This window comes from Octopus bimaculoides, chromosome 1 (genome assembly GCF_046866305.1).
Source record: "Octopus bimaculoides isolate indiv1 chromosome 1, ASM4686630v1, whole genome shotgun sequence".
NCBI lineage: Eukaryota > Metazoa > Mollusca > Cephalopoda > Octopoda > Octopodidae > Octopus > Octopus bimaculoides.
In genome coordinates this window covers 44,902,293-44,918,480 of record NC_142928.1, presented here as the reverse complement: position 1 = coordinate 44,918,480, position 16,188 = coordinate 44,902,293, and positions in this window count along the sequence as shown.

Sequence of the window (16,188 nt, the reverse complement as noted above, 5' to 3'; positions counted from 1 at the left end):
ATATCTGGCACCCATGGCCCGACCACTTTAGGCAACTTAAACATACATAATATAATCCCAACCTCTGAGGGGATTACACCTGAAACCGACGCAATCACTGATAGGCACACCAATACTAACAACAATAATACATATACTTCAACTACTAATAGGAATAGGAATAATATCAATACTAACACCAACGGCAATATTACCATTACTGAAAACCGTACTATTATTAACACTCCAACCACTAATGCAAAATAACATCACTAACACCACCTCATCTTGTTGGCATTCCGTCCTTTACGACGTCGAGACTTCCAGTTGATCCGATCAACGGAACAGCCTGCTCGTGAAATTAACGTGCAAGTGACTGAGCACTCCAAAGACACATGTACCCTTAACGTAGTTCTCGGAGATAATCAGCGTGACACAGTGTGACAAGGCTGACCCTTTGAATTACAGGCGCAACAGAAACAGGAAAAAAGAGTGAGAGAAAGTTGTGGTGATAGAGTACAGCAGGGTTCGCCACCATCCCCTGCCGGAGCCTCGTGGAGATTTAGGTGTTTTTGCTCAATAACCAATCACAACGCCCGGTCTGGGAATCGAAACCGCGATGCTATGACCGCGAGTCCGCTGCCCTAACCACTGGGTCATTTCGCTTCCACACCACCTCCTCTACCACCGCTAATACTAACACTACTACTGACCCTACTAGCACTACTACAACTACTATTATTACTACTACTACTACTACTACTACTTCTACTACTACTACTACTACTACTACTACTACTACTAATAATAATAATAATAATAATAATAATAATAATAATAATAATAATAATAATAATAATAATTATTATTATTATTATTATTATTATTACAAACATCGACGCCGATAATATTAATAGTAGTAATAACAGTAGTAATAATGGTAACGCTCGTGTTTATATCAATACTAGAAACGACAGCAATACTAGCAAAAATATACGAGTTGTACTGTATTCAGACTGATTTGCATTTAGACACTAAAGGAAATATTGGAGGCTTAAGATGCACTCGTGCTTTCATCTCTGTCTTTCTATTGTACACTGAGACCGGCCAACATCGTAGAACATACGTCATTACATTACCTCTATCGTGCCACCATCACAAAGGCAATCCAACCCAGACAAATTTCCACTTCACACGTGTTGCGACCGGACCCACTGTGTAACGAATTCCAAGTAAAACCAGAATGTCAGAATATCCACCATCTTCAATATCTTCTTACTCTTGGCTTTTCTGCAGATGTTCACTTGCCACATTTTAAAAGCAATATTAACGAAATCACGGTCGCCATCCTCATATGGTCAGCAAACAATATGGTATCTTACAGATCAACCGTAATTATATCTATATCTATGCGTGTGTGCTTTCGTGCGTGCATGCGTTTGACTGGGAGTGTGTCAATCACGCCTAATTCTCAGCAAATATTTGTCGGGAACAATGAATTTCCTTAGTTCTTTCAAATGACACGTGTCAATATTTGGAGATTTTCATGTGCATTTGATAAAAGCTATTTTTGACTGAAATCGTTATCTAATTACGAAACAAGCCAATATGCTAAATGCGCGTCTCTTACAAAGACACTGATATCAAATAACTATCTGTCTACCAGGTTAAAAAAAATAGATATCTTAAATTTGCTTTTAAAGCGCCTCACACCTAAAGGCAACATTTTTTATCGGACTTCCTCCGATTTCTGAAGACCGTTTGAAATTAAGTAGAAGTGACAGACACTTAATGGCATTACCTTCATTCCCCACCTGCTTCATCTTCTTCGTTGTCGTTTACTACTACTACTACTACTACTACTACTACTACTACTACTACTACTACTACTACTACTGCTACTGCTGCTACTGTTGTGCTGCTACATCTTCTTTTTCTCTTCTTCTACCCCTCCACCACCTCCTCCTCCTCCTCCAATTTTATCATTCCAGCCATCTTCATGCTTCATTTGTCTCTCGTCTGCCTCCTTTTCGATCTTTTTCCTTCTCGTCATCCTCTTCGTTATTGTTATTATTATTTATATATTCATTTATTCATTTACTTTATAATCATCATCATTATCATCATTATTCTTCTTTATTCATTTAGGCAGTGAGCTGGGGAAATAATTGGAACGTCGGACAAATATTTAGCGGCATTTCATCTGGCTCCTTATTTTTTTTTTATCCAAATCCCACAGAGGTCCACTTTGCTTTAATCTGTTAGAGTATGATAAAATTAAGTACCTGACACGTACTAGAGTAGATGTTATCGAATTGCCTCTTCGCCTGAAAATGGCAGGTCTTGTGCTGAGATCAGATATAGTTTATAGTAATAATAATTATAACGACGCCGCCAACGACGAAGATTATGAGGATGAGGAGAAGGAGGAGGAGAAGGAGGAGGAGAAAAAGGAAGAGGGGAAGAGTAGGATATGGTGATGGTGGTGGTGTTGTTCAGGATGGTCATGATCATGCTGATAATAATACACGACAGAGCTGGGACCTACATACACTGGAAGCTATGCCAACACTATGGAATAACAACAGAAAAGGTCACAGAAAACAAGAAAGCAACCATACTCTGGGATATGCCAATACACACAGATAGAGAAACTAAGGCTAATAGGCCAGATATAGTTGTCAGAGATCACGAAGAAAAGAAATGCTTTCTAATAGAGAAACTTTCAAAATACAAAGACCTGGAAATAGAGCTAAATCCAATGTAGAATCTAAAGACAGAAACAATTCCTATCATAGTAGGCACATTAGGTATGATTAAAAACTATTCGGACGAATACATAACAAAAACACCAGGACTTACAAATATATATAGCATACAGAAAATTGCACTACTGGACACTGCACACATCCTACGCAAAACACTTTCAATACAGTAACCATAAGAGCATTACAGCAAACCACAGTACATACTCAAGTCACACAGAGCTGCGCCCGGTAGTGAAGTGAAAGCACGTTATAAAAATAAAACTATTGAATAATAATAATAATAATAATAATAATAATAAGAAGAAGAAGAAGAAGAAGAAGAAGAAGAAGAAGAAGAAGAAGAAGAAGAAGAAGAAGAAGAAGAAGAAGAAGAAGAAGAAGAAGAAGAAGAAGAAGAAGAAGAAGAAGAAGAAGAAGAAGAAGAATGACAACAACAACAACAAAATGGTATCTGATAAGGAAGAAAGAAAATTCTATAGATATGACGGGTTAGCTTGGCTGGTTAAGCAGTCGTGGTCACTGAAAGAGATGGTAGTAAGACCAATAGTTGTCAGAGCCCTGGGAAGAGATTAAAAATCTTGAGAAGTACATGGAACAAATAGGGATTGCAATAAGGGTGGAGGATTTACAGAAAGCAGCACTGCTGGAAACCGTTCGAATATTTCGGATGGTGCTCGGAAATAAAGGGGTGTTACCTTAGGTCACTGTTAGTTAACAGCTAACACCGTAGTACATCTCCAACGTTAGAAGATATGCAAAGGCAATAAAATAATAATAATGATAATGCTAATGTGAAGTAAAAAATACAGATGAATACGACTCATACTCAAAACTGAACTCAACTCTAAAAATTGTATCGAAGCCATTAACACTCTGGCACTTCCAGTCGGCCAATATACTTTTAACATCATTAACTGGAATCTTACAGAGCTCCAACGTCAGGACGGGAAGAAAAGAAAAGAAAAGAAACAAACAAAAACAGATGCTGATCTTCTGTGCCTATTTAGAAGTAATTGGTGAAGAAGAATGATGCAGGTAGAACTGTGCTATAAGACCTCCACAATAGCAATGAAGTACTTAGAAGTACAATGAAGAAGTACAGAGGACTAGACGCCACAGCGTTTGTGGAAACACGAAAGCAGCCAAATGTCACATTCTATTGTCAAGAAAGCTTACAGATTCGCAATGGAAATTGGCATTAACCCTGAAATAGTTCACAAAGATGAAACCGCTACTACAAAACAAGCAAAGTGGAACAGGCAGACTACTAAAACGAACGGGCAGAAGCAAATTGAGGAGCGAGCGAGCCAGAAGCTTTTTCACGGTCAGTATATACTTCGAAGTCGAAATGCTGATGTAGATCAAGCAATAACCTATCAGAAAAAAGAAGTTCAGGTATGTTGGCAGAGACTGGAGTCTTCATAATGGTGTCACAGGACCAAAGATTGCTCACAAAAAAACTACCAGGCTAGCGTTCTTCAAAGCAAATTCAATAACAGAATTAGACCGAAGACTGACATACAAATACTTAGGAATCAAGGAACTAGATTCGATACAATACACACAAATGAAAGAGACAAAAAATAATACTATAGACGAGTTAGATTAATACTTCAGTATTCAGAGCTCACTGCGAAAAACAAGATAATAGGTATCAACACTAGCTATCCCAGTTATAAGTTACACCTACAATATCCGTAACTGGACACTAAATGAAATAACCAGAATAGACAGGAAAATAAGAAAAGTAATGACAGGATTTAGGATGTACCACCCAAAATCTGACATAGAAAGGTTATATATGCAACGTAGAGAAGGTGGTGGAGGCCTTACACAGCTACAAAACTATTACAAAATAAGCACCATAGGACTACAAAAATAACTACTTCAGAAGGAAGGAAAACTAATACAAATAGCCATAAAACACGAACGAAGCAAAAAAAAAAAGATTTTCTGTCTTTAAGGAAGCTGAAAAGTACAAACAAAGATTCATATTACGTAACAAATATTAATGAAAAGAAGACACAACAAAAGCTGTAAAACAAATAAAATCCAAATTAAGACTGGAAGTGCAACGGATAATGATAAAACGATGGCAAGAAAGGCCGTATAATGACAAATACTGGGTTAAAATTAACGCAAAAGAAATAGACAAAGCAAAATCACAATGGTTGAGAAGCTCAGTACTCGAAGCAGAAACTGAAGGATTTTTAATTGCAGCACAAAACTAAAGCCTCCACAGTGGATTTTACCAAAAACATATAATGAAAAGAAACACAAGTAACTGCAGAATATGTGGAGATATACAAGATACAATAACTCATATTGTCTCTGACTGTCCAGTCCTGGCTAAGAAGAAATATATTCACAGACATGACAGAGTTGGGACCTACATAGACTGGAAGCTAGGCCAACACTATGGAATAACAACAGCAAAAAGATGGTATAGGCACACGCCAGAAAAGGTCACTGAAAATCAGAATGTAACCATACTATGGGATATGCCAACACACACATATAGAGAAATAAAGACCAATAGGCCAGATATAGTTGTCAGAGTTCATCAAGAAAAAATATGCTTTCTAATCGATGTATCAATACCAACAGATGACAAAGTTTCTCTAAAAGAGATGGAAAATCTTCCAAATTACAAAGACAGAACTTCCAAATTACAAAGACAGGCACTCAGAGCTGCGCTAGGTAGTGAAGTGAAAGCACGTGATAAAATAATACTACTGAATGATAATAACAACAACAACAACAACAGCAACAACAACAACAACAACAACAACAATAATAATAATAATAATAATAATAATAATAATAATAATAATAATAATAATAATAATAACAATAATAATAAAACGAATACAAAATTCGCCACGAACAAATACAAAAATTGCCATCACCGAATACAAAAATCATTACAGTAGGGTAGGAAAGTATTTACATTGAGACATATGTAAACACTACAAAAATCAGCTCTCCTTCTTACTGAGATGGACATCATCCTGATCCAGTCATTGAAAATACACGTGTTACTATCCTCTGGGATTTTCCAGTCATCACCAACAGAATGACCCAGGGTAATCCACTAGATGTAAAGACGGAGAATAAAATGCTTGTAGTCTAATAGATGTATATATTCCAACTGATGAAAATATATTTGTAAAGAAATTCGATAAATTAAATAAATATAAGGACATTGAAATTGAAATACAAAAGATATGGCATCTTCAAACATAACATAAAAAATAAGTCTTATTATTGTGGGTGCACTAGGTGTCATAAGAAAAAATGTCAGAAATATCCCAGGAGAGCTCTTGTCTCAGAGAAATACAAAAGATTGTGCTGACAATAAGAAGAAGAAGAAGAACAACAACAACAACAACGACGACGGTGACGACGACAGCAACAATAATAATCATGTTATTTTTAGTGGAACGGACTACTCGACCTGAGCAAAATTCTAACCGGGCCCCAGCTGCAAGATCAGGTGCTGTTTATCTTAATATGAGATCACCATGTCGTGGACTTATGCTTGTGATGCGTGGATGCAAGATCTCTGTTGTCAACGAGAAAAACAATCTGGGATGGTACGTTAAATGGCAGAGTGAATTCTTCGTTGCTTCTGTTAGAATCAACAATAGAATACCTACTGAAAATGTGATATACCCACAAATATATATGAAAGATTTTGAAAATGAAAGAAAAAATAGCTGGAAAATGAAAACACTGCACGGGCAAAACCTCTGAGAAATCGAAGGAAAAGACAAAATCAACACTTAGAGATAGCTAGAAAAGAGTGATCTGAAATGATGCAATGAGGCATTGATACGCAGAACCCAGGGACAAGCTCTTAAAACTAATTACATCAAGTTCTAAATAGACAAGAGTAGCGAATCGTTCCTTTTTAGGATGTGTGGCAGCAAAAACGAACCAATCCCATATATTGTAAGGGACTAGCAAGCTGGTCCAAAAGCACTACAAAACGAGGCACGATAACGTGATTAAGTTCTTCCACTGGATGTTATGTGAAAAGTACGGCCTGACCAGAGCACGGAAATGGTACGAACATGAAACACAAGGAGCCACCGAGAGCACGGAACATAAGGTACTGTGATGTTTGAAACTTCAATGTGATTCACTGATCGATGCTTGGAGACCAGATATTTTTGTGGTAGATAAAGAGAAAAAGAAAACCAAGGTCATACATATTGCAATGCCTGGATATGCACACATAAGTGAGAAGGAACTAGAAATGCTTGAAAAGCACAGACTGCTAAAAGACAAAATTGCAAGAATGTGTACTATGAGAAGAGTGTCTGTAATTCCAGTAGTTGTAAGGGCATTCTGGACACTAACAAACAAGTTCGAGAAATATGTCAAAGAAATCCGAATTGACATGAGAGTAGAGCAAGCCAAAAACACTGCTCTGCTGGGGACAGCTAGGATTTTGAAATTGTTAATTGGATTTTGAAACAACTCCCACGATAATTAATGACCAAATATCAAAGTTTATAATGTGTTGTCGCAAAATCTACCGAAACAAAGAAGACCGAGCGTTCTGAGAAGCAAAACAACAGCAACAACAACAACAATGATAATAATTATCCTGGAAACAGAATAAATGAAAGTGGAGGATATGAAAGAACTGAATTACAAGGTTAATTCATGACACAAACCGAAAATATTCGAAGTAAAGAGTGTTAACTCTGCCCGACGGGTAAGAATTTGGAAAGAGAGAGCGAAGCATTAATTATAGCCGCTCAAGAACAAAGCTCTAAGACGTATCTGATAAAGACAAAACTCAAAAATCACAGTCAGCTATCAAAAACAAAATCTGCAAGAAATGAGACGAAATAATCCATCATCTATTGAGTGAATGCAGTAAGCTAGCACACACAAAAAGAAAACCACAGGTGTGACCGTCCAGGTAAAAGGATGCATTGGGATGTTGCTCGGGTGTTTGAAGTTTCAAGACAACAAGGAAGTGATATAAATACGAAGCAGAAGTTGTGAGAGAGAATAAGTTTCCCCCGTAAAGACTGACCATGCAAGTGAAGACCAAGTAAGATTACATAGAATAAAATAAACAAACATTGCAACACCATCGACTTTGCGCTTCCCTGTGATAACTGATACGATGCCAAGAAAGTCTATAAAAGTGAGAAATATCAACACCTAGCGAGAAAGTTAAAGAGACTGTGGAAGTCTAAAACGACGGTTATTCTTGTGGTAATTGGTGCACTTAACACAACACTTAAGATGCTACCTGATAAACTGAAATATGCTGAAACTGAGATTTGCTTAGTCGACCTGTGGACATATACCATCTTGTATTCTTAGGCCTAAGAAAGATTCTGAGATTTGATGAGCCTTGTCAACAGACCTCAAGATAAAATTATTGCAGAATAAATTATTTTGCCATTGCTAATAACATTAGTAATAATAAACAATTACCATTCTCTTTGTGAAACACAAGGTGTAATCAAAGAATCGGAGATGGTACAGGTCAATACAGAGTACTATTACAAAAAATGTAATGATAGATAAAAAAATAAAACTTTCAAAAAGTCCGTGGATCCACACTTCACTAAAAACATTCGTCATACTATCGACTCTATGAAGTGTTACGTTCCACGTGCCTTCCTGCGATTTACAGTTTATTCAGCACATGCTTTCAAATTTTATCCCTCGCTTGAGCACCACTTCCTTTCTCATATTCACATACCGCTTCAAAGCAAATTCGAGAAAGTTGATGAGAGTTTGGTCAAAAGGAATTTGTCTAATTTCATCTCTTTCTATCTCGTCTATCACGCAATGTCTTTGGACATAAGAAATAACAAATATCAGACGCTATATATATAGCTGTCACACATTAGGTCACCGTCGTTGTATATATTCTATCTTAAATATTTATATACTGGTTTCATGGCAATATGTTACATACTATCCAGGGGAAATCATAGCTCTAATTAATTGAAGCAATGCAATATTTACTACACGTTAAATAAGAATGTTAATATATTCTTTGTATAAAAGAACTAGAGACGTGACAACAAATTATGTGCTCATTTCTCGTTTCATACCACAGATCAACGACTATTTAAAGCATTCGGTAAGTGAGCTCGAAACGAGCAGGATAATTTAATTTGCATATCTGTACCTTAAAGGATTATAGCATATTTATTTGAATGCACAACACAAAAGAACTGAAATCAATTTTAAAATTACCAGACTTCAATATAGTTTATGTAAGAATATAAAAATAATCTTTCTCTTGGATAGCGAAAGATGCTATGGCAGTATTCCTGGAGTTTCCTAATATACATTTTCCTGATTTCTTATCCAGTAAGCTTCTACTTAAAAAAGTTCTAAAATAAGCACTGTGGTGGATATTCTAATTACTGTTTTTAAGTTTAGAGGATCACCTAATATTATACAATATCTCTTTCTTTTGTGCTACTCGGCTTAAATCAAATGATGTAATATATATTTAAACATTACATTGCTTCTCGGTAAGTCAAACATGAATGCTAACATATTAGTTTGATACATATGATGTGTGTAAATGGGAGATGAAGCTATCTATGTACCAAACCATTACTTATTACACGCCGCTCAGAGAAGACACAAATGCGTTCAACAAAGATTTTAATTGATTAATTCATTCTTTCTATGCTATTGACGTGTAGAAAAAATAAGAGAATCTTCTCACGGTATGTTCCCAAAGGATTCATGAATTCGGCTAATAACGGTTTGGTTTGATTTGTTTGCAGAAACATGCCATTAATGGCAAGTCAACAATAAATATTTACGTGATAGGCAACATAGCGTAACAATGAAGAAATCCTCAAATCCCACAGAATATTTGATAATTTTAAGAATACAAATTTGTCCTACAATATTGTATTGGATTACCCTTCTCTGAAGAGTAATCGAATACAATATTGTAATGTGGGGTCCCTTCTCTGAAGAAGGGACACCACATTACTCGTAAATTAAGGAGTCGTCCACAAAAAAGGAATCAAATATTGATACATTCATGACACAAAGCTTGTGGAATTTTATAAATTAGGTAGTGTATTAGTATATTGCTTCAACCACGGTACAACAACATATACAAGATATGATTATGAACAAATATCCAACAATAATTTGCATTGAATTCTAATTGACGTACGTATATTACGAGCAACGTTGAATTAAATATGAACATATATTACTTCGCTTAATATTGTTTGACAATAAAGTGTTTACATTCATACACACATACACACGACTAATCTTGTCATGTTTTCTTTTATAATCTTTTTAAAATTAAGAAAAATCATTTAATGAAATTAGAAAAAAATCATTTTGATGTATTTGATATTAATGTTCTTCATTCAGAAATATGAATCCTTTATCGTTATGGGAATGACACGCAACTATTCTTGTTTACTTTGTCTAATGTTGATTTTCAAATTATGTTAAATCATTTAATGAAATTTGATAAAAATATTTGAAGAGCTTCAAAATATTCAATTAGTTTTGAGATGCTCAGGAACAATCTAGGAAACATTTTGTTATACATTGTACTTCCAAATTACGCACAAACATTAAATGATATTTTATTCAGATATTAGATCAAAAAATATTAGTACGTTTTTTTAAAATGTGTATTGTTTCAGCTGTGATGTGATTAGGATGGTCTTTTAAACTTTCTCTTTGTATATATTTATGTATATACATATATAATATATACGTATGTATGTATATATCTGTATATATACATATATATATATATATATATATATATATATATATATATATATATATATATATATATATATATATATGTATATAAATGAAGTATAAGGAACGGAAAAATTGTAGGTGTAGACGAGTTTTAATTCATAACCCAGGTTGGTACAGAACCAATATACATTCTACAAATAGTTTCGGAGTCTAATTAGTTCGAAAGACAAAAAGGAAAAAGCTCTTGAAATAAAAAAAATAGATTCTTCCTCAGGAATTACACACTGGCATGAAAGTTTACGTCAAACAAAAATATACAAAGACTCCTCATAACCCAGACAGAGCGAACAAATAATAATAGAATGAAAGATAACTAGAACGCAGGATAATTTAAAACCAGAAGAAAAAATATTTAAAAAAAAACACTCCAGCATTTTATTAACATTACAATTCACGATATGTAGTAAAGACAGATAAATTTAATGAAACAAAAATTAACTACAAAAATAATAGGATTATCTAATCAGAAATTAAAAATCAATAATCACAAGCTTATATATTATCTTATAAAAAGTAATAAATGTCCTAATTCAAAGTTAGTAATATGTTAATATCAAACGAAAATAAAAAAGAAAAAGCAATTCTTTTGTTTACAAAATAGCCATCTACTAGTAAAACAGTAGGACAAGAAAGAGAAAGAGTAGTATCAGTGAAGGGAGAGGAGAGCAAATAGTAATACAGTGAAGGAGAGGTAGAGAGAGTAATAGCCAAGAATGAAAGAGTGAGAGAAAGCAATAACAGTTTGAGAAAGAAAAATGCAGAGTGTAACTTCTGTTCTCAACATATGAATGAGAAAGAAAGGGACCAATAAAGTAAAAAAAAACAGCGATTCAACTCTGTGTGAGCATATGTGTATATGTGTGTATGAAAAAGGGAGCTATGTGAATATATGTATGTGTGTGTGTGTGTGTGAGAGAGAGAGTGTACATGCGTAATGGAAAAGTACAACTCTATAACATTAAAAAAAAACTGATTTCATACAAATTATGTTTGAGTACAACTGTGCATGTGTGTGCTTGGGAAATATGTGATTGCTTCTATCTGAGATTATATTGTACTTCATGTTGTACCTTGTTTAAATAACAATTAGCCATCAATTATAAACGGCACGGGGTCGACTGATAAATAATTATACAGAAATATCAAACGGTTGTAATATAATTAAACGAATTAAACGTCAAATCCACCGTCTCACAATCAAAGATGAACCAAAATCACAATATCTTAAAATTTAAGTTAAAAATTAAAAAAATAAATTCTTTTTTTTAATTTTTATATTTAGAAACTAAAAAAAACAGTATGAGAGGAACCAACATGAGTAGTAAATAGTAAGGCTGAAACAGAAATTATCAAATTCTCAAAATCAACTAAATTAAAATAAAACCAGACAGACTAGAACGCCTGTAACAGACATCCTTATTGAAAATTTTTAAACACACATTTATTTTCATGAACACAGAAAAAAACCCATTTCAGATTTAGAGATTAGCAACCTTCTTCTAGAGACTAATATAAAAAATAACTCCCCGGAACAAAGAGAACAGAACTTATCACCAATCCTATAAGCGGGGGCAGTCCTCAAAACGCTCCATTCAATAAAGTACGTTTTATTATTATCTTTTAGATTCCAGATGAAATTACTAGGACTAGGAGAAGAAGCCCTATTTCTGTTCCTAAAGGAATGGTAATGATTCGAAACCCTTTTCTTAATAAAATTAGAAGAACTAATATAAAAGTAATCATTATATGTAGAAATAAATTTAACTTGATAGACGACTTATATGTGTGTGTGTGTATGTGTGTGTGTGTGTGTGTGTGTGTGTGTGTGTGTGTGTGTGTGTGTGTGTGTGTGAATGTATGCGTATATATGTATTTATTTAAAAAAGGTGTCATTGAAAGTCACACTTTATTTTCAAAACTGTTTCCTTTTCATGTTTTTAAATGCTGTGAACTTGGTGTTTATCTGTGTATATACATTCATACTGTGAAGGCGCGTGGCTTAGTGCTTAGGGGTATTTGACTCACGATCTTAAGAAACTGAGTCTGATTTCCCGTTGACGCGTTATGCCCTTCAACAACATACTTTATTTCATGTTGCTCCAATTCAGTCTGCTAGCAAAAGTGAGTAGTACCTTTATTTCAAATTTGGAACGTCATAATTTTCCCTGATAACTATGTTAACAGTACACGTGTCTGTGGAGTTCTCAACTACTTGCACGTTAATTTCACGGGCAAGCTGTTCTGTTGGTCGGATAAACTGGGACCCTCGTCGTCGCAACCGACTGAGTACATACTGAGAGACTAAGAGACACATAATGGTGTTGTCATATTTATATGAATATATGTTAACGAACTTACTTTCAATATGCGTATGTCCTTAGATATCAAAAGACAAACAGACAGAGAAAGGAGGGCGATAGAAGAGACAGACAGGAAGAATGCAGTTTCACATTTTTACTTCCAATGATGTTATAATCTACTCTTTTTAAAAGATGAATCTGTTCAGTCTGTCTGGCATATCACATAAATAGTTTAATGATTCATTACAATTCTTCTCTTTTTTTTTTATACATTCAATGACTAAACACCATCGTTAGAGTCAGTGTATCAAAAGATGACAATGTGCCCTATGAAAGTAGATCATATTAACAAGTTTTATGTAATTTTCTCAATTAAATTTTGCCCTAATTTCAAAATTTGTCTTGCTTTTTCTATTTACTTTGCTATTTCTGATATATATACCTATATCTTAATTAAGGAAAGTATTACTAATTACTGTCAAAGAGGTTGTAAATCATGTTATTCTGGCCGATGTGTTTTGTGTAACCGCAATTGCCCTCTATTGTGGTACATCACCTCTATGGTATTGTTTTTCTCCATTCTTTGCAAATTGTTGACGGTTGGATGAAAATTCAAGGTTCTCTTTACTATTCTCAGATATCTTCATATAAGTACTTAAACCGTATATCGCAAATGGAAACAAATTGAAGAAATAACATTATATGTGGATGAGATAGGTGGTCATTATGAGATGATGTGATCCCCACACATAAATGCCGGTGTACTGCTGATAATTTTGCTTGTTATAAAATCTGTTGAAATTTGTCTTGGTTTGCAAAGAGGACTTATGCTCATCCGGCTCTCTATTTTATGGGGCTCAGCCTCTCACACGTTATAGTCTCAGAAACTAGATAAAAGAGTTCTAGATCTTGTGATGGATCTAAACTGACAATGCATATAATTTATCGTAGGTGGTAAGTCAAAATGTTCAAGCAGCAGTTAAATTCAAATACCACATAATGCATAGAAATAAGAAAACCATTTTCAAGTTTTCCATTAATTGTATTTCATGCAAAAGGTGGCATTTGATTACGGCTCATTTATTCAGTTCTGAATAGTTTTACAATACAGGTTAATGTTTCCGTATAACATTTCTTCAATTATATATGTTTTACTCGTATTTGAACAAACATTGTTTTGACCAAAGGCTTTATAAAATTCATAAAATCAAAAATATGAAATCAAAAAAACAAAAAAAAAGTAGTCTAGAATGAGATATCCTGGAAAGTAAAGAATATATAAATAAATATTTTCTTTGCTTTTCATTTCTACCCCCCCCCCACACACCTGCATTGTGATTTTATCCCCAATGCATTGTGATTTTATCTCCACTGTATTGCGATTTTATCCCCACTGCATTGTGATTCCAGTTTCTAAAACACTTTAATCCAAGTATCGCTGAATAATTTTATATTTGGCTTTAATTCTTTTCATAAATACTTTCTTTCATAAATACTTAAAAGTTTTAAACATTTTCGTTTCAACACGCTGGGCAGTATATCAGAAAGAAAATGCAAGTACGTATAAACTACTTTTTAGACTTTCTCTCTATTACGACGTCATTAGTTATTTCAACTAAGATAAGTCAACGTTTTATACGTATATATAATATCAAAATGTGCCTATTTACTCTGAATACTTCCCAGAGCATATCATACGTGATCATTACGAAAGAGCTCTGGAAACACGTTAATTTCCCTCCTATTTGCTACTGTTTTTATTTACATATACATATACACACACACACACACACACACACATATATATATATATATATATATATATATATATATATATATATATATATATATATATATATATATATATGCATATGTTCTACCTAGACGTATCTTGGAAAATGCATCATATGACCCTTCATTTTCAAAACGAATCGGCTTTCGTCACGAAAAAGATTCCATCATAGGAAATCAGAAAATAAAACAAAATAGCCCTCTTAGCTATTTGATATAAACCCCTGTATTTTGGCGCAATAATATTCTAAGAAATTTGATATTGAAGTTCAAGAATGTTCAGCACATATTCTAAACAGAAAACAAACAACTTCACACGTGTATTGTATAACACATATCATTTCTCCATTATCGAAACACAATCTGTACTATATTTCTTTATAACATAGAAATCAAAACTGCATGAATATAATAAATATAAAGTAATATTAAACCAACATGTGAATCATTATGATGTGTACGTTAAAGGTTTATATTTAAATATAAATGAGATGTTTACGTGCACAATTATATATGGTAATCAGTGTCATATACATAGCTTTTAAATGTGGAAAGGGACTATGTTAGTAGTGGAATAACGTATCAAATAAAACTGGTTAACTGACTACGAAATTATCTTTGACAGACAATATGATAGGTGAAGAGGTAGGAGCAAGAAGTTATAAAAGCAAACTTTTATATGTCTTAATTTGAGAGTTGATGAAATCACTAAATCAGTCACAAAGTTTGAATTGGTTTTGAAATTCAAGGTCTTTATGTTTTTGTGTGTGTGTGTGCGTGCGAGTGTATATATTGTGGAATGTGTGTGTGAGACTATGTGTATGTGTCTGCATGTGGATGTGTGTTTGTGTGTCTGCATGTGGATGCTTCTCTGCATGAACAAACTTGTTGAAGACTTTCACCACCATCACATTTGCGTCACGTAACGAAGGACTTATTAGCTACTAATCTTTAACTATCCGACTGACTGCTATATACAGGAACACAAACACACATACTCACGCACACACTCACAAAGTAACACACACATGTACACAGATATGTTTGTGTGCATTTAGGTATATATCTATATCTATATATATATTTACATATATACATACATATATATATATATACATGCATACGTACATATATGAATATATATATATATATATATATATATATATATATATATATATATATATATATATATATATATATATATATATATATATATATATATATATATATATATATATATATATATATATATATATATATATATATATATATATACATATATATATATATATATAATCTCACATTCACACACTCAAATAAGTGTGCGTTTGTGTACATGCGTGTATACGTATGTATTTCTATCCTGGTTGCCATGTAACTCTTTCATAAGTCATAGATAAAGATATTTAGTAATTAATTGTTAATTGGACATATCAAATCGCTAAGCAAGAAAATATAAATACGGAGGTTAATGAATACATTACAAGACAGATCTGGTGATGGCAATTATAGATTGAAATGCGTGCAAAAAAAATTGACTTAAAATG